The sequence below is a fragment of the Pelodiscus sinensis genome, chromosome 2 (assembly GCF_049634645.1).
Source record: "Pelodiscus sinensis isolate JC-2024 chromosome 2, ASM4963464v1, whole genome shotgun sequence".
Taxonomy (NCBI): Eukaryota; Metazoa; Chordata; order Testudines; family Trionychidae; genus Pelodiscus; species Pelodiscus sinensis.
Genome location: NC_134712.1, coordinates 134,510,132 through 134,531,134, shown reverse-complemented (window position 1 = coordinate 134,531,134; position 21,003 = coordinate 134,510,132). Strand labels below are relative to the sequence as shown.

At 38.3% G+C, this 21,003-nt stretch overlaps 1 protein-coding gene across 5 annotated transcripts in view; it reads right to left on the bottom strand.

Moving 5' to 3' along the window:
• Positions 1 to 21,003, bottom strand: part of CTNND2 (catenin delta 2) — a 1,073,049-nt gene that overhangs the window by 723,896 nt on the left and 328,150 nt on the right. The window contains exons 1-4 of one of the 5 annotated variants that reach the window (XM_075921468.1): positions 14,397 to 14,733; positions 7,191 to 7,288; positions 4,770 to 4,830; positions 2,804 to 2,979 (exon numbers count right to left, since the gene is read on the bottom strand). The exons of 2 other annotated variants lie outside the window; for them this stretch is intronic. The gene's annotated coding sequence lies outside the window, so the exon portion shown is untranslated. Of the gene's footprint in view, positions 1 to 2,803; positions 2,980 to 4,769; positions 4,831 to 7,190; positions 7,289 to 14,396; positions 14,734 to 21,003 lie in introns of those variants that run through there. 2 more of the 5 variants (XM_075921467.1, XM_006120140.4) reach the window with 2 other exon arrangements.

Here is a 21,003-nt window from a genome sequence, read left to right as displayed (position 1 = left end):
CTTTTATAGACCTCTATCATATCTTCCCTCAGTCTCCTCTTTTCTAAGCTGAAAAGTCCCAGTCTCTTTAGCCTCTCTTCATATGGGACCTGTTCCAAACCCCTGATCATTTTAGTTGTCCTCCCCTCTCCCACCCTCTCTCTTCCCCTCTCCCACCTCCTTTTCCCAGTCTCCCCAGAGGTTAATCCCCCCCCCCCCAATTTTGTTAAATAAAGAGAATTTCTATTTTTGACCACACGTGTCCTTTATTTTTTACATCAGGAAGGGGGGCTAGGGTGGGGTAAGTGGAAGGAGGTGAGGGAGGAATGGGGTACAAGCCCCCGATGAGGACTGCGGGCTCCTCAGGGTGGAAGCTCTCCTGCAGCCCCTCTGATTGACCCTCCCGCCCTGGATGGCAGCCTGCGGCAAGTGCAGCCGGGCTGATGGCCGAGTGCTGTGATGTGCCGAGTGTGACCATTCAGGGCACTCCAAGACAGGACTGCTTTGTTGTCCCTCATCGAGTTAGACAAGCGAGCGGGGAACCCTGAGAACTGTCTGTCCGGGGTGGGGTCGGGTCCCTTTAAGCACAGCCTTCGGCTAGCCTGAGGCAGCATCTCCACGCTCTAAGTACTAATCTTATGCCCTGCCGGCACTGCTTCCGGCCATCCTTAACCTCGGTTCAGGGTTCACTCAATGTGGACATGCTAGTTCGAATTAGCAAAATGCTAATTCAAACTAGTTTTTAGGTCTAGATGCACTAGTTCGAATTAGCTTAGTTTGAATTAACTAATTCGAATTCAGTTAGTTCGAATTAGTGCTGTAGTGTAGACATACCCTAACAGTTTTAAGGGGCTGAGGACCTAAACTGTTGGTGTTCCCTAGAATCATAACACACTTTATTAATATTACTCAGTAAAATGTCAGTTTCACATGTAGTGTTGTTAAACACATAACAATGCAATGATGTTCCGCAGACTGAGTTTTTAAACAATACCTCATAAGGTGTACTATTTGCAAAATATATTGTAACCATATAAAAGTGGTGAACATGGGAACAGGGTGTTACAGACATAACCGATATAGCTTAAATTTACTGTAATTTCTTAGATTGACATTTACTAGATATTACTGGCAATGTATAGCAGAAAGAAAACATTTATTTTGTGCTGCACATATTTTATTATAGTTTGTCATGTAACGTTTTATCAATTTAAAAAACAGTAAAATACTTGGCTTGTTAGGAATGCTGTTCTGTAGAGTGGCATTCTTCAAAGACTGAAGATGTGTAATGAAGGTAGAAGCAAATGTTAGATAAGCATCACAATTTTATAAGTATTCAAGTTAACATTACTATGTAAACTCAGAGCTTATCTCAATATAATTGTTTCCAGTTTATGCGCATGCATGTGTGTAAGTATGTGCATAGCATAAACACAAATGAGGGGGGAAATATCTGACAAAACACCAAATTTAATATACAATATTAAAATAGTACATCACTAACTATATCTTGGCAAATAACACGTGGAACATATATAGGTGTTCCAAAGTGAAAACTACACAGCTAAAAAGTGAAAATATTTTAAACTGTGAAACAAAAATTTTACAATAGCCCCTGAAAAATTTTTTTTTTCAGCACATCAATAAAACATGTTATAGAACCATAGAGTTAGAAGGGACTACCACAATCATCTAGTCTTCTGCCCCTGCCCACCAAGATGCAGAATGTGTTGTATCTAATCCATATAAGACAGCTGTCAAGCCTCCTTTTTAAAATCTGCAGGAAGCATCTTCCACAACTTCTCTAAATAGTCTGTTCCATTGTTGTCCTACTGTTCTTTCAGTTAGGATGTTTTTTCTGAGATTTCATCTAAATCTGTTATGCTGTAATTTCAACCTATTGCTTCTTGTCCTACTTTCTGCCGCAAGAGAGAAGATATATCCCCCCTCTCTTTCATGGCAGCTTTTCAAATATTTGCAAGACCATGATCATGTCCCTCCTCCCCTTAATCTCCTTTTTTCCAAACTAAGCATACCTAGTTCCTTCAACCTTTGCTTATATGGCTTGCATTCCATCTCTTTAATCATTGTTGCTCACCTCTGTATCCTTTCCAGTTTCTCATGTCCTTTCTATACATTGGTGACAAACTGGATACACAGCTCTAGCTAAGGCCCAACTAGTTCTGAGCAGAACAGTACTATCACCAATGTTCCCTGTAAGCTAGCATATGTGTGGCCACTCAAGAGAGATTCAAATGCTGCCCAGATGATTAGCAGAGTACACACCAGCAGGTTTTTTATTTCTTCATTCATACATGCCTTGGTGCACTTAAAAATATTATTCCACACATGGATATAAAAGATTAGAGGAAACATTGATTATTACCTCCCAAGATTTGCATGCTATGCCACTGTTAATGCAACCTAATATTGTATTTGCTTCCTCTGCAACAGTATCACATTGGTGACCTATGTTGAGGTTGTGATCCACTACAATGCCTAGATCCTCCTCAACAGTGCTGCTGCCAAACAAGTCACCTCTATCACTTTCTCCCCTCTATTCCCCCGAATTCTGTGTTTATGCATTTGGTTTTGCTTCCTTACAATTGTCTTCTTTTAATTTCATTTTGTTGAGCATAGCCCAGTTCACCAATTTATCAAAATTCTTCTGAATTTTAGCTCTATCCTCCAAAGTATAAGCAACCTCTCCTCTCCCAGCTTTTGTCATTTGTAAATATAGTTAGTATACTCTCCATTCCTACACCTAGGTAATTAATAATGATGTTAATCATGAGACCTAGAATGGATCTCTGTGGAACCCCACCTAAGGCTTTCTTCCATTCTGACAGTCCATTAATAGTTACTCTTTGTTTACAGTTGTTAACCAGTTATGTATCCACTCCATGGTAGTTCTGTCAATCCTGCATTTCTCCAGCGTCTCAGAATGTCATGTGGGACTGTGTCAGAAGTGCACATGAGGATGTACCAAGCACTAAACTCCTACAAGGAAAAGTAAAGGGTAAATCTGTATTCCATTATCTTTCGATTGTTTTTAGCTTGTGCAACTAAAATTTCATTTAATTTAACATTTCAGTGGTGAATACACACCCTTTCACACAGTACCTCTATTAATTCTGATTAACATTACCAGAGCATAAAGTCTTAAAATGAACTGAAGCAGAAGAAATTCATGGAGAAAGAAAGTATGATTAATGTAGAAGTTACTCAATAAATAATCATGTGTGGTATTAGTTTCATTATATGAACAATTATATTCAAATGAAACCACTGTATTTTTAAAAATGTAATTCATATTTTTATTCAGTGAATAATGTAGAGAACAACTTATTCATCTAGGGTAGGACAAACAGATGATTGTAGAAAAATATTTGTGTGTGTGTTAAAATAAAGGTGAGGGGACAACTTATCAACTCCAACATGTGAAGCCCCATAATATATACTAGCATGTCTTTCCAATGTGAAGTCAAATCTCATGACTGTTTAAGAAGGAACAAAATGTTACCAGCTTGCTTTAGAATCAGTTAAATGTTTTTTAGTATTTATTTATGAAAGCCTAAGGACTTGCCTACTTTATCTGCAAAAAAACATTTTTTTCTTTTAATCATATCAGTTTGATGTGAATGACTTTGAGTGCGATCTATGTAGCTATAACTGGTACAGTTTCACCTCCTCTGCAAAACATGTCAGTACTTGGTTTACTTTTACAAAATGTGCAATGATTTAAAGCAGTAGAATGTTTCCATCCAAAACAAAATCAATCTCCTTTCCAAGCAGTAACAAGAAGTATCCCTGTTTCAGCACAGGCCTAATACTGTTAGTAAATTCTTTAAGCTCAAATAGGCTCTTTCTGCAGTTGTGAATGTATGGATGAATCAGAATAGAAATCAAGATGAAATTACATATATGTTAGATTCTCATACAATATGGATTAGTTGCACTCAGCAGAACTACAACCATTTTCATCATTTGAGAATCTGATCCTAGATTTTATTGCATCACATACACCGAGTTGGAAAACAAAGAGAAAACAACTTCAGAAATAACTCACTGGAGAGAACCTCTTTAACTGAGCAGCCACAGATACTCCCTAGTTGCCATGGATTTCCATAGTAGGTCTATCATCCTTGCCCTCCTCCCCTGATGGCCTGATAACTGAACTCATGGGAGCAATGTTGGTGGACTGGGAAGGCAAGTTCTTTTCTATATAGCCCAATATCAGTCAGGTGGGACTTTATTTTAAAAGGATTATGTCCCAAGGTTACTAGGCTCTCATAAGCTGATGGTTTTGAATGTCACAGAGAGTTAAAGAGAAAGTACAGATGAAAGATTGCCTTTTGAATGGTTAGTCAGTGTTCACTGGGGAATGAAGGAAATGCCACAGCTACTCAAATAGAGAACAATTTTCTCCCAGTTAAAACACTAACATGGAGAAGCAAGGTTATATAAGCATACATCTTTATCAGGTAACTTTGGTTGTTCAGTTTTCTAGCTTGCCCATTCAAAGGGAGACCCAAAACCAAGCCATGAACAACAGCAGAGTCAAAAAAGAATTTAAGTCCACCACCTGAGTAGCTGCAGAATAAGGAATTATTTAGCAAAGTAGTCATGAAGGAAGGGAAATAATTTGCCAAAGATATTGACAGAGCTCTCCATTTAAGAGCACTTAACTATCTCCTGTATAGCTAGATTTTTAAAGGTTTTGTTTTTAGTTTGCAATAGGCAGAATTCTTTGTTATCAGTGCCATAAGGCCAACAGAACATGTCCTCACCAGTTCATACAGCTTGGAAGATGAAGGTCATGGAGGGGTTCATGCTGGATGGAGGATATTACTAAGGTGAAGCATAAAAAAATGAGAAAAGGAGCAAAATGTAATGCAATCGCTTCATTTTTGTGTTATTTGCATTTTTATGTTGATACAGTTATGCAGATATTACTAAAAAGAGATGTCCATTAAACATTTTTGAAACAAGCTGAAGTCCCTGCTGCCCTCATGCTTGGAAGACACTCCCTATAAACATTCACAAAACAACTTCATTATCTGCTTTCAAATCACATCTCATGACGGTTACAAAATAATGAACAGTTATGCTCTTGTTGAGAGCATTCTGCCTGTCATATTGATCAGAACAGTTTCATTGTTTTCTTGTATACCACCATTTGCCTATGATGATATACTGTCTCTTGTCTTACAGAAACAAAAGACAGGACAATGCAGCACTTTAAAGACTAACAAGATGGTGTATTAGGTGATGAGCTTTCGTGGGCCAGACTCACTTCCTCAGATTACGAAAGCTCATTACCTAATACACCATCTTGTTAGTCTTTACAGTGCTACATAGTTCTGTCTTTTGTTTCAGCAAGACCAGACTGAGGGTACGTCTAGACTGCATGCCTCTGTCGCCAGAGGCATGTAGATTAGGCTACCAGGCATAGGAAAATGAAGCGGCGATTTAAATAATCGCCGCTTCATTTAAATTTACATGGCTGCTGCGCTGAGCCAACAAACAGCTGATCAGCTGTTTGTCGGCTCAGCACAGTAGTCTGGATGCGCGAGTGTCGACATCAAAGGCATTTGTCGATCACCCAGATATGCCTCCTGGGATGAGGTATACCTGGGTGGTCGACAAATGACTTTGATGTCGACACCCGTGCGTCCAGACTACCGCGCTGAGCCGACAAACAGCTGATCAGCTGTTTGTCGGCTCAGCGCGGCAGCCATGTAAATTTAAATGAAGCGGCGATTATTTAAATCGCCGCTTCATTTTCCTATGCCTGGTAGCCTAATCTACATGCCTCTGGCGACAGAGGCATGTAGTCTAGACGTACCCTAACATGGCTACATCTCTATTCTTGTCTTACACTGAGATTATAAGCGGCTTTGGGCAGGAGCTACCTCTTTGCTCAGTGTTTGTACACAGACTGGCACAATGGGGTCCTGGTTCATGGCTAGAGCTCCTACGCACTCTAGTAATACAAATAAATTATCATCAAGGATGGGTCAACCTCAACATAACCAGCCTTCTCTTACTGAGTTATCTGAGTGACCTCCTTCCTAACTTTGCTTTGGGTATGAGTCATCCTTCTCCAAGTATTGGCAGCAGTCACAGGGGAAGCCTTTCCTGCCACTAGCTTAAGACAAAATTCTCTGGGTGAGGCTTTAGGCCTTTCTCCCTGTCAATAGCAGCAGACTGTGAGTTTCTTCACAGAAAGAAGCAGCCCATAACCCCTCTCTCTTCTCAGAAGAATTAGTGAAACTCCAGCGCCCCCTCCTTTGCACTTCCATGTGCTCTTGTACGCAACAAGAGAGGGAAGTATAATTTTATAGGAGTTCTTAGGGGACCAGGAGCCTGAAGTTGGGGTGTATCAAGATGAGAAGACATTGGCAGGAAATGTGATGAAAAGGAATCTTAACCAAGCAAGTCTGCATACCATGTCCATTTGGAAAGGAAGATACCATGGCACAAAAAGGTGTGATCTGGAGTAACAAAAGTGAGTAAGTACAGAACAAGGGGTATAACCTACATATCCAGAATCCTTAAATTGTTAGCTAACAAATGCACCTTGCTCCCTCTATCCAAGCAGGCTGTTCAGTTACAATACAGCTACTCTGCATGCTAGACTATGTTGAGTACCACTTGCTCACCTGAGCTATTGCTGCTGCTGCAGAACAAGATATAGGTATGTATTGGGGCTGAAGAATTGGTGTGCAAATACAAAAGCAGACCTATTCCATATCCTAGACAGGAAACGCACACCCCGAACATTCTACATCTAGCATTTACTCCAAACCTAGATAGTAACTGGCTTTATGCAATACTTGTGTGGTCTGCCAAGGACGTTTATAATAAATATGACATTCTTGATTCCACAAACACAACTTAATTTCCCACAGAACCCACTGATTGCTGCAGAATTCTACATAAGAATCTCAGCTTTCAATTAAACAAAATGTGTCTGGCTATCGGAACTGCAAAGAAAACCTTCCAAATGCTAGATAAGCGAAAAGAAATGTTGTGATATCTGCCAGAGTTAGTGATAGCAATAAAGAATAGTGAAAACTGCCTAATACCTCTGAAAAGACTGTTAAGATTTAAATTATTATGTTACAAAGTTATCTATTTATCCGCTGATCAAGCAGAAACATCCAATTAACATGCTTAGCCCCCAATTAAAAAAGTACTTTGCATACCTTCCTACTTGCCCAAGGCCCAGGTTTTCAAGACCATCTAACTTTCCTCAAAGGCTGAATTGAAGTTGTGCATTATGAACACAAAATGTTGCAGTTCCCTGAAAGCAGAATTAAACAGGGCTACTGTATTAATGTGTAATTCTTTTTCTTTTCTGAGTCAATAAAAACTTCAAATTTTTACTATGCCACCAAAATTTCAGTGTGCTGCAGAATTATCCCACCAAATCTCTGTAATGCAAATTATGTCATAATTGTCATTATTCATTAGTATATCCACTTCTTCCTGTTTATTCTTCATACTTTTTGCATTAGAATACAGACATCTATGATGTTCAATAGATTTTTCCTCTATATTTCCTTGTCTCTCTTTTCTCCCTGATAATGGACTGCCCACGTTTCCCCCCAGATTCTTATCTTTTACCCATGTATACGTGTTTCAGACTTCATTTGTGGGCTTTTGGTCTCCTGCTTCTTGTTGAGGCTAGTTTAAAGCCACTTCACTAGATTAACCACTCTACATCTGAAGACACTGCTCCCCTTCCTTGTCAGGTGGGCCCTATTTCTACTCAGTTGTCCAACTCAGAACAGCATCCCATGGTTTAGGAAGGTGAAACACCCCATGAGATCATGAGCAGTAGGTATTGAAAGAATTAGTTACAAACCACATTTCCGTAATTTCACATTTCAGTTTTTTCAGAACTCTTGGGTGATTGCCATCTGGTCCCGGTGACTTGTTACTATTAAGTTTATCAATTGGTTCCAAACCCTCACCTAATGACACCTCAGTCTGCGACAATTCGTCAAATTTGTCACCTAAAAAGACTGGCTCAGGTTTGGGAATTTCACTAAAATTCACAGCTGTGAAGACCAAAGCAAGAATTCATTTGGTTTCTCCGCAATGACCTTATCATCTTTGAGTGTTCCTTTGGCATCTCGATTATCCAGTGACCCCACTGCTTGGTTAGCAGGCTTCCTGCTTCTGATTCACATAAACATTTTGCTATTAATTTTTGAGTTTTTGGCTAGTTGTTCTTCAAACTCCTTTTTGGCTTTTCTTCTTATAGTTTTACACTTAATTTGAAAGAATTTATGCTCCTTTCTATTTTCCTCACTAGGATCTGGCCTTAAGACATGACAGTAAGGTACATAAAAAGATTTTGAACCATGTCAGAATAGCTCATAGAGCTAATCATACTCTCTGGCTCTGCAGCAGGATGAAAATAAAGTCTGGATTCTTCCCTGACTCTTCATGGTCAGGTCTTGGGGAAAAGTCAACATGGTTTCTGTAAAGGGAGTCATGCCTTATTACTCTACTGGAGAAAGGGGTAAACAGTGAGGTGGCAAAATTTGCAGATGATACCGAACTGCTCAGGATAGTAAAGACCAAAGCAGACAGTGAAGGAGGGATGTAAGTGACTTATCGGATAGTCAAGTAGTTCCTTGTCTAGTCACTTTCCACCCCCTTGCTATCTCTAGCAGAAGTGGCAAGGGGGAGAGAAGGAGCCAGTTCTGGGGGAAGCCAGCTCTTAATACAGTTAAAAGGCAGAGCTGCAGCAGGGTTAGCTGCTAGGACTGAGAGCTAATCGCACTATGGCCCCTGCTTATCAATTAATTGACTAGTCAATGGACAATTCACCAACTAATTGATTAAACTATATTTAACATCCCTACTGTGAAGAGATTCAAAAGGATCTCACAAAACTAGGTGATTGGGCACCAAAAAAGCAAATGAATTTTAATGTTGATAAATGTAAAGTAGTGTACATGGGAAAAAATAAACCTAACTATACATACAATATGATGGGGACTAATTTGGCTATAGCTATTCAAGAGAAACATCATGGAGTCATTGTGGACAGTTCTATACAATCATGACTGGTGTGAAAAAAATGAATAAGGAAAAGTTATTTACTTGTTTCCACAATATAAGAATTAGGTGTCACCAAATGAAATTAATAGTTTAAAACAAACAAAAGGAAGCTTTTCTTCACACATTGCATGGTCAGCCTATAAACTCCTTGACAGAGTAGGTTGTGAAGACAGGGTTCAAGAAAGAACTAGATCAATACATATAGGTTAGGTCCATAAGTGGCTATTGGAGGTTAGATCCATGAATGGCTGTTAGCCAGGATGGGTAGAGATGATGTTTCTAGTCTCTATTTGTCAGAAGCTGGGAATGGGCAATAGAGGATGAATGGATCACATGATGATCACCTGTTATGTTCATTCTCTCTGGGGCACCCAGCATTGACCACTGTTGGAAGAGAGGATACTAAGCTAGATAGACCTTTGGTCTGACCCAGTATGGCCATTCTTATGTCTCCAGCATAAGTGATAGGTAGAAGGAAATATTTCTAAGACATCACAGAACCTTCCCAACATGCCTGCACTTTTCAAAAAATAAATATTTGATATGAAACATTATACAACCTCTGACACTCATCTTATGTGGCAATTCCACATCTACAAAAAAAAAACCCACAAAAAACCAACCACCAAACAAACAACTATGCATGTTATCTACTAGCCCCAAATCTGAGCGTGACAATTACTGAAAGACATGCCACACACTGGAGTGGAGTAAGTTTCCTCATATCTGGATAGTCACCTATCTCCTCTAGCGCGATACACACATGCATACATATCTAGATGTTTTAAAATCTATCATCCACTTTAGGGCTTACTACTATTCAGAGAGGTTCTGAACAACAGTAAAATCCAAATACTTGTAAATGTATAAGGTTACCTTTGAAGGACTTTGTATAGCCCTCAGCACCATATAAAAACACATTAAAAAGTCCCTGCCTTGAATAATTTACAATCTAAGAACAAAAGAATGGATCAGACTACAGAAGTCCATCTAGCCCAGTATCCTCTCTTCCAACAGTGGCCAACGCCAGGTGCCCCAGAGAGAAAGAACAGAACAGGTGATCATCATGTGATCCATCCATCCATCCTCTATTGCCCATTCCCAGTTTCTGACAGTGACTAGAAATACCATCTCTGCCCATCTTGGCTAATAGCCATTCATGAACCTATCCTCTATAAATTTATCTACTCACGATTTTATACACTTTAATCATATCCCCCTTTAGCTGTTTCTTTTCCAAGCAGAAAAACCCCAGTCTTGCAGTCTAAACCTAGGTCTATATTATGGCACCATGCAGAGTACAGGCACTACACATGCAGCTACCAGCCACAGTGAAAGTCAGACTGTATCCACACCTGTTACTGTATTGTGTAGCTACATGCTGCAGTCAAAGGCTCTAGCAGCAGCTCCATTCTGCACAGCCTTTCTCTGCAGTGAGCAAAGGCTCTGGCAGGGGCAAGACATTGGGGAAAGGTTCTGGCAGAGAAGGCAGCAGGACACCACACTACTAAAAACAGTGTCAACATGGAAGGTACTGTTTGGGCATGTAGAGAGCTATGTAGATTATATACTCTAGGTATTCAAAGTAAGGAAGTTAAATTTGAATGGGTTAATTGACTAGTCAACTAGTTGATGGAATTTCCATGGACTAGTCGACTAGTTGATAGGCACTTCCTCATTCCTCCTTTGAAATGTACAAGAGCCCCAGCAGGAGGAATGTGGAGGAATGTGGACCTCCAGTACAGCCCGGGGCCAGCGGGAAGTCCCACTGACTCTGGGCTGCACGTGAGTGCCTGCTTTGAAATTCACAAGAGTCTCCAGTGGGGGCTCTTGTGCATTTCAAAGCAATGGAGCACAGGGTCAACAGGGGACTCACAGTCGTCCTCTGACTCTGGGCTCTATATTATGCTGCATGCCACTAGGGGCCCAGGGTTAGTTGGGGCGTACCTAGCTGACCCCGGGTTCCACACAGCACCGTGCGGCACTTTCCTGGACTCCCCATCTGATCCCGGGTTCTGGGGAAATGCCGCAGGGAGCCTGGGTCAGCTGGGAGTCCCCAGGTGGCCCCAGGCAACACGGCAGCTGCCCCTTTGAAATGTGCGGAGGTGGCATTTTAAAGGAGCAGATGCTGCACAGTCCCCTGCTAGCCCCGGGCTCTATGCTATGCTGCATGCTGCTAGAATCCCGGGGTCAGCAGGGGACTCCCAGGTTCCACGTGGCACTTCCCCAGAACCAGAGGTCAGCTGGGGACTTCCCAGCAGATCCTGGGTTCTGGGGAAATGCTGCGGGGAGCCCAGGATCAGTTGGGGAGTCCCCAGCTGCCCCCGGGCTCCAGGGCTGCCCCTTTGAATCACGCAGAAGTGGCATTTTAAAGGGGCAGCCCACCGCACAGCTGATCCGTGAATCAGCTGTGCAGCAGCTGCCTTGGGGTTTCAAAGCAATAGCGCCACTGTGCGACGCTGCCACTTTGAAGAACCCCTCCCCCTCCCTTTGCTGCCTCTATTTAATACTTACTTAAGAATAAGACCCTCCGGAAAAGGGCACTTTTTCCGGAGGATCGGGGCCAGTCTAGACGCTCTTTTCCGGCTTTTTTAAAAGCCGGAAAAAAGCGGCGGACATTTTTATTTAAATGCCGCGGGGGATATTTAAATCCCCCGCGGATTTCCCTACGACGACTAGTGAAATTTACATGCCCCTTCCGGAAAAGGGGCCAGTGTAGACGTAGCCCCTGTGTGTATTTCTTGTCTGTGATCACATACTAGTAGCACCAAGTCTCAGAGCTTAGGTAAACTGGCTAAGGCTGTGGGACTAAGAATATCAGCACAAACATTTAGACTCAGACTGGAGCCCAGGCTCAGAGACCCTTCCTTCTTGAGGGGTCTCAGACCTCAGGCCCAAGCTTGAATGTCTACGCTGCTATTTTTCAGCTTTGCACGAGTCCTGAGAGCCCCAGGCAGGTGTCCTGGGCCAGCCATGGCAATGTATAACATTGTAGATGTACCTTGTGCATTTTGCCATCAACTTCAAAGAGACAAGGATTTGTCCTATAGACACTTTCTGTGTACGCATGGCTGAATTGATACCTGGTGCAACTCCCAAGTAATCAGTAAAGTAACATAAGGAATACATTTGTCCTTTAAGTGTTACTGTGTGTAGCTGTTTGAATAAAGACAAATATGCATTCAAAGAACCATTAGGCACCTCTACTCATCAATGCAATTAAAACATACCAGCAACTTTCTACCTGTTAAAAGTATTTACTGTATTTTTCAGTTTCATTAGGATTACACACAGAACCTCTGGCACAGGACCACATGAGTGATCTTACTTAATTGAACCATTTTTTCTCACTTGAGTCACAAAATCAAAAATGTAAAATAAGTTAAAATATAACATGAAGTACTTTCACTAGTCACAGTGCATTTCACAAGTCTTCCCAAAAACCACTTATTTTTCACTCAACTAGCAATTTTTTTATTTATGATTTGTGCCTCTCATTTCAGAAACTAACATTACTAAATTATGTTTCATGTATTAATTCAATGAAAAAATCCACGGTGACATGCCAACATGTAATTTAAAGTATATTCAGCAAATGACTGAAAACTCCTTATATGAGATACACAAGTTAACTATTCTTAATAAAATCAGATTAATGTCTCCTTTGCGGTTACAATAAAACTGATTAGTAGATCTAAAATAATTGTTTTATAAGCTTTGGATTGACTGGGACAATGCTTTTAAAACACAGAACCCCAGCAAGGCATTCAATTACAGCAGTTAAGCCTGTCTCAGATAAAAAGATTTTCCAATCATAATAAGATTAATACAACTTTATGTACTTTTAAGAACTAGAAAATCTGAATTAAGATATCTTTTATACCACATATTCTGGAATACATATTAAAACACTCAGCATGGGATTAAAGCAACTAAGCTACACTGATCTAAGAACTATTTTGTCTTTGAGTTTAGTCAAAAGATAACCACATATTTGACAGTTATGTTTATATCAAAAGATATGTTCTATTTGCAGTAGATGTTGTAGAATATATGCTTATTAATATAATCTGACAAAAGACATTGTACTTGTAAATACTATTAATTCTATGGTAATATAGTCCTGCAATGTATTCACTCAGAAGTAATTTGACAGCAATTCATTGAAAAACACATCAAACTGTCCCTTATCTTTTTGCTACACAAGACACCCTAACTGTAGACAGTAATTAGAAAAACATGATAAACTGTTAAAAATTTCACTTTAATTCATCCAGGAAGATATGCCATTAAACAAAAAAGTACAGCAATCAGTTTCAGAATAAAACTTGACAGGTTGTTATGATTTTTAGATATACCAAGCTTTTAGGATCAATTTGATTATTTAATCTGCTGAGCAGGCTCTCATATTTTCTTATGACTTCTGCCAGTACCAGAGAAATCCATGAGGTCATAATCATGCATTGTTGTCACTAATTTTCTATAAGTACTGTAATTTCAAATGAGTTAAATCATTTGAGTAAAAATTTACCTTCAAAGCTAATAGCTTACAGGCATTGTTTAATTATATAAAGTTCACAAGTCATTCTCACCTATATAATTTAGAATCAGGAAAACAAGTTACTATGATACACTATAAAGTACTCATTAAGAAACAAGGTTTTCAAGGATAAAAGCTCAAAGCAACAGGTTCATAGATCAAAATAACAAATAATGAAAAGACATATTCCACTGGAAAGATTATTCAGTTAATTTTTCTGATCTCTCTGGGGAGTTACTGATTTAGGACCTAGCTTTCAACAGACTGAAACAAGCAAAATCATAATCAAATAAATACTTATTATTTGAGTTAAGACAAGAAAATATTCTATAAACTAAGATACCGTTTCTAAAAAGTAACATTACTTACTAGTCTTTATCCAATGTAACATGTTTGGTGTTCTTCTTTCTATTTTTTTTTAATTTCTAAAATTACAGTAAATAGTTTTAAATCCACCCCCACCACCCCAAAAGGAATCACCAGCTAGTTAGACAGTATTCCAACTGTGGTGGCCTTAGCCAGATAGAACAAATATATTTGATTACTATGATTTTTAAGCATTGCTTCCAAGTGAGTTACAAAAACTAGATTAAATTTGCAATTATATCATAGATTTTAAGGCCAGAAGGGACCATAGTGATCATATAGTCTGTTCTCCTACAACTAGCATTCTACTTTAGCAAAACTTGTATTTTTTTTCCAGAACACATTATAGCAATCTAACTTTCAGGAAAATAGTTTTCTAAAACTTTAACCACAATTTTACAAAACAACTAATTTAGTTTTAACTCTTTACCTTTGTTGTACATTTCGTAAATTAATGCTCCTTAATCACTTCCATAAAAAGAAGTCTAGGCAAACAAGACTAATCAACAAAGCTGAAGAGGCAGAGTTTTCCCTCCTTTCCAAAGCAGTAGTTTAGGCAGATCTAGTCATTTCTCCCCTTTTATCACTTAAAAAAGAAACTTGAAGGATTTTAAAAAGATAATGTTGTTGACCATCCTGAACATTCAGAAAACCCAAAACAGCACTGTTTTCTTTTGGCTTCAGCATGCAAGCATTTACAGTAAAATAAAACAAAACGATATTCATTAGAGCTACCAGAAGCCCAGTGGTTGCAGTCTTAAAACAGAAAAGAATAGAGTTCAGTCAGGCACAAAGGTCTCCATGGCAACAGTGAATTTAGACCCCCATTGGCATTATTTATGCAACATTTCATCACAAAAGGACCCTCCCACTAGCCTAGCTGGCATATTCTACAGTTTTCCAATCTCTCTTCCTTCTTCCTTTTAATTCATAGCTGGCCCTTAAGCTATTTGTATCTCAACATAAATATCCCATAGCATCGTAAAATAAATTCAACCTGTCTTTCGGCTTTGTTGTGCTATATTTCAGAGACAGCGGAAGCATTTTAAATCCTGCAGAGTTTATATTTATAAACCTTTCTACTTTGATATCAAAGATCCACAGTTTGCCAGCAAAAAAATAAATTTCACTCATTTTAAATACATTGTTTTCTACTTTTATTTCATTATAATCTCCCTAAATATGGGACTAAAAATTGAAATCTTGGAGAAAAACATTTGAGAAAAAGCATTTTTGGCAAAAGTGCAAAGCAGATGCCACACTAAACTGCTGGCCTGTGCCCATTTCCCAATGATAATTTTTCATCCGTGTTTGCAGTATAGAAAACTAATTTAACATTTATGTATTTTTATTTTGCTTTTTGTAACTATGAAAGGGCAATATATTTGATTTACATTCACATTGTAGAAGTTAACAGAAAATGAAAATGCATAATAAAACACATTTCCACGCTATCACAACACAAACAAGTCTTTTTATAAATATACTATCATTTCCCTTTTAACCTTAATAAAGTTATTTTATATTGCAAAATGTTTTAAAAATATAATATTTCAAAATGTTTAAAATTATAATTTTGCTTTGACAAACTTAGATACAGGCATTTATAAATGTAAAAAATGAGGTTAAGAGATAAAAGCAGGTTAAAGGTTAAGGCCTTCTTTCCTTCTGTATTTAAAACTCTAGCATCCCAACCTTGCAAATGTTTATGTGCACAAATTTACTTTATGCATGTCAGTAATTCAATTGACTCAATAGCATTATTTATTTGCATTATTGTTTGTTGGATTCAACAGTGTTTTTGGCTCCCCAATAAGAAAAGTATAATGTCAATGATGGATGATAACTTCATATCAAATAATTTTAGATTTTCCTATAAAAATGACTTACTGTATTTTTCTGTGCTGAAAAACTTTAGTTACACAAGTAGTTCCACTATAATCAATAAGAGTAATATGATAGTAAGGATTTTTCATAAATAACGGGTTGATTCTGCAAATCCTAAATAATTAACAAATACATAATCTGAATAGTGAGAGAAAGATACTATTGGACTACATTTTAATGCATACAAAATGTTTTTTGGGCTATCTTTCCCTCCCCCTTTCATTCCATAGAGAATGAGACTGCTAAATAGATACAGACATCACACACATACACATGTGGAGTATGTCTACACTACAGAACTGGGCATGTGATTACCACTTCATGAAGATATATTCATGCTAGTATTTTAGGTTAGCTGACATAGCGAGCGGCAAGTAGTGAGTGGCATGGGCTAGCCATGCTAAGTGTGGATACATGATAATCAGGTGGCTTGTACTTAGGGTGTGTAATGTATGGAAAGCAGAAATCAGATTCTAGCCTAAGTCAGCCTACATTTGGAGCAGTATGGGAAACTGATGTTGCAATTGAGAGAAAAATTAGGCTAGGCATAGGCTGGAGATAGTAAAATGGGAAAACTGACACTAACAAGAACATGACCTAAAGTTATACTGTGGCTCTCTTTTGGTTACAGTTGGTTTTAACAGTGTTATACTGTGTTTTTTTTTAAAGAATTATGACTGTTTTATTAAAATATCTATATAGATAGTATGAGAAGAACATTAGTACAGATGTTCAAGTCAATAACATGTAATGTGAAGAACCAATAAAAATGGCAGAAATGTGATTATGGCAGGTTCAAGGTTGATTAGCATTATAATACATTATAAAAGGACTAGTTTTCTTACAACTAGGGGAGATGCAAGTAATATCAAATGGATACATTAGGTTCCAAGACTATAAGGCTGTACTTCACTCTTTCCACTACAGCGACTGTCCATTGATACACCATTTAATCTTTGAGGGTAAGTACAATTGTAGCATTGTGTAAATGGTAAACAGATGTCTATTTCCTTAACTCATTTCTCTCTTGAATAGTTTGGTTTTATTATTCCAAGTGTTACCTAGAAATCCTCTACTACATAAATTTTCTGTAACTATGAGACTTGAACCTACAAACTAATTTGTGTTTGTGCTCCTTTATCTTTAACAAGTTAGTATTAATTGATAGGATTTCAACATAAACGATTATAAGTGCTATCCCATGCCTCCCTTCCCACCTATTGTCGCTACATTGCTATTTTTAGCATGTTAGTGGGGTAAGAGTTAGCATGAGTATGTCTACACAAACTGGGAATCACACCCCTATTTCATCATCTTAAATTAGTCATATAGTGGCCAGTTCTTTAGCTGGTGTAAATCAGCATCAATACATTGATTTTATGGACCTGTCCAAAGCAGAATATGATTTTATTGTTATTGTGAGAGCTTGAGATGGGCACTTCTCTTATTTGTTTTATAAATCAAAGTGAAATAAAATGATCATACAAATTAAAGTATTTACGCATGGGACAGGAATTAACATTAGCACATACTAATAGCAGTTGGCTCTTAATATCCTCACCAAAGGTACGTTAACACTGTAGATTTATTTAGGGATACCAGAAGTATCCCAAAATAGCTATTCCAATAGTCTATTGAAGCAAACTGTTATTTTGAAATAGATTTCTGACATCCTGGTAATCCTCGTTCTACGAGGGTTAAGGGCAATTTTGGAATTTATGAAATAAGCTATTTTACAATAGCATTGAAATAAGCTAATTGAGTAGCTTATTTCAAACTATGGGTGCTATGTAGATGCACCTCAAATCACTAAAATAATACTGTAAATAGTGATCTTTTCTTAGTACACTAAAAAAACTTTGTAGCCAATCTGGACCAAAAGAAAGACAGACTTTATGCATACCAAAGTACAGTTCTCCCTTCTTTGAAGAGCAATGACCTGAGATCTAACATACTATCCTTCTATTTATCATTAGTGATTGGAAGTTATAACATTTTAAACAGAAATTATAGCAATATGCTCTCTAAAATGTCATAGAAAAGCTAGGGGACAATTTTGCTAGCTTCTATAGGATACAATGTATGCATAGGGTTGCCAGGTGTCCGGTATTCAACCGGAAAGTCCGGTATTTTCGGCTCGTCTGGTAAATAAATTCAGAGAATACCGGACACCTAAAATGTCCGGTATTTTCTGAAATTTTCTTTGGCCAGGAGGCAAAAATGCCAGGCATCTAGCAACCTTACAAACACTCAGTGCCCGGGCTCCCCCCGCTCAATCCCTCCTGATCCCCAGCCCCCATACTTACCTGGCTGCTGACCAAGGAGAAGCATTGGGTCTTAGTGCTCAACCTCTGTACTGTTCTTATCCCTATCCCTGCATTTAAAGGGGACATGCTGCTTTAATGCTGGTTTTTTTTTTTTCTTTGGCTTTAAGTCCTTGGAGTCCTTTTTTTTTCTTTTTATCACAAGTTTGGTCTCCGCCCCCTCCCCTCCCCCATTTTTCCCCTTCAACAGCATTTTTTCCCGGTGTTTTTTTGGGGGGAGGAGGAGGGTGTTTGGTATTTTTGTTTCAACCATCTGGCAAACCTATGTATGCATGTCAAGAGGAGTGAGATTTCAGTGTCTGAACAGAATGGGCTGACTCAGCTTTTAATCACCAGGCTTCATTCATCCATACTCCCTATGGCAGAGGCAAAGTGCAGTAATAATGATCACCTAATTGGGGAAGAGAGAAATCAGGGAAAAAAAACCCAACACAAGCACTTTTAGAAAGTCCCTTGGTTTTAGTATAAACAATCCTTTTCTGTATCTGCTATGAGCAGTGTAATAAGGCTATAATCAATCATTGCCAACCTTTTTCAAAACTACCGGTATTCAAATAAAAATACTATTTATAATAGAGGTTTTAAGATGTCAGGGTCTGTTTCAGGACACAGAGAAGGGGATGAGTGCTTACAAGATTTGTTTTCTTTTATGAACTAAGTTACGTATTTACTAGTTTCCCTATAGCTTTGCCAAGCTGTTGGCTTGTTTCAAAGAAAAGAGCAGCAGATTTTACCTTTCTATTTCTTCCCTATTTGGGAAATACTGAAAATTATTATTTGCAATAAATAAAACTCCATGGAATGGCAGTCTAATGATTAAAATCTACTTCACATGAAATAATGTTTCCAAAAGACAATTAAGTACACATTACTCAAGGTATCTTGTTTCATTGAAATATTGAGACTGGCTCTCCTGTTAGTATTTCAATATGCTCTTAGGAAGGTTCTATATCAACAAATAAAAAAACATGACATATATATTTCAGCAATGTCCAAAATTGTGTGTGTGTGTGTGTGTGTGTATCCCCACACAAGAATATATTAATTGAATAAATAAATAAATAAATGTATTGTATTTATTTAATACAAGTAATATTATTTCAGCTACTGAAATAAATGGAAATGAATATAAAATAAGGAGTCCATGATGCTATTAAAGTATTTTGATTGTTTCAAAACTGTCAATCCTTTTTCAGTTAAATATTTTGAAAGTTAAAACAAATACTACTGGTAGCTATTTATTGGAAGTTAGGCAAAACTATTCCAAACTATTCCAACTATTCCAAACTAAATAGTCAATATTTAAAACAGCTATTATACAACTGTCATCATCAGTGTATTCTTCTTGGATAGACTTTTACAGAGGGACATTTTCCCCCTTACATCTGGATCTCAATTTTAGGTTTTTAGTTAAACACTCACTGTCTTTTATTTTAATTTTTCAGAATTTGAGTAAAATTGTCATGTGTGAAAGTTCATCTCCAATGCCACTCACCAATTTAATAGATGGAAAACTTGATTAGATGGGGAAAGTGCCAGACAGCTTTGGGACAAAAGGGGGAGTGTGTTCAGAGATAGGCCCACCCTGCCACAGATGTTTGCTGCCAATTGGCCAACAAGCTAAATGTGAGCCAATTAGTTCACCCTTCCAACAGTCATTTATTTAAGTCCTGGGAATGAAATTTCATAGGCTTCTCGCCACATTTTTTTTACCTGAACACTTTTTCTTCATATAAACTATATAGTAGAGAGTGCAAGTTTAGGTTGCTGTGGCTGGGCTCTGACTTGATTGCTTGTTTAAGGGGTCAGGAGGAACTTTTCCCCATCATGCCAAATTATCTGTGACCTAGTGGATTCCCCCCGCTTCAGTGGAGGAAAGCATAGTTAATGTAAACAGTTATAGGATTAGTGCTAGTTTGTCTCAAATTGGAGATACTGTCCAGATCAGATAAATAGGCCAAAGAGCCAGTGACCAGAAAATAGGAGATAAGGGATTTTTCTGGTGGATCTCTAGTCAATGGGAAAAAGGGAAACCACTCCTTAAAGACTGCCTGAGGGATTGGGGCTGGAGCAGGGCTGGATTGGGCTGGGAAGGAGGGGGAGAGGCAGGGTTTGCCCCGAGCAAGCCCCTTTCAACTGCCTCATGATTCTGTCTCTTTTCTGTATATTATGAAACACAATCCCATTCCAGGTGCATCCCATTTTCCTGGCACAGCCAAACTCTTACCTTGCTTTACATTATGATAAAAGGAAACTGTATACCAAATTTGGTGGTCCTACCTCTTTTTGCTTAGGAATTCTTGAACAGAGACACACACAGACAAACTCTCAAATATATAAAAAACTTAAAAAACAGTGAAAAGGACCTTAGAGACTAACAAAAATGTAGATAGTATCATGAGCTTGCAATATAAAATCAGATGCATTGTATCAGCTCAGGCCTTTGTCACAATTACCATTCATGGCTACCCAATTTTTAATCTTCTGATTTGGAAAACAATTCACTTTTCTGTTTAACACTGCGCAAGTCCACTCTATAAGCTCCATATACATATTTCAATAATTTCTGATCCAGGACAAACTCAGTTCAGTTGAACTCCTGTACATCAATACACACTTCTATCTTTCCCCAGTTCTTTACAAATAATATCAGAACATTTTAAAATAAAAATAAACACACCTTTGATGGATTGAAAGATGAGAAGTGCCTACATGCCTCAGTGTCCTTGGGCATAAAGCAAAGTGGAAATGTAAAAAATTAGGCTGAGATTGTCAGAAGTGCTCAATACTGGTCTGTCGCTCTGCCACAATAGTAAAACTCCTCAC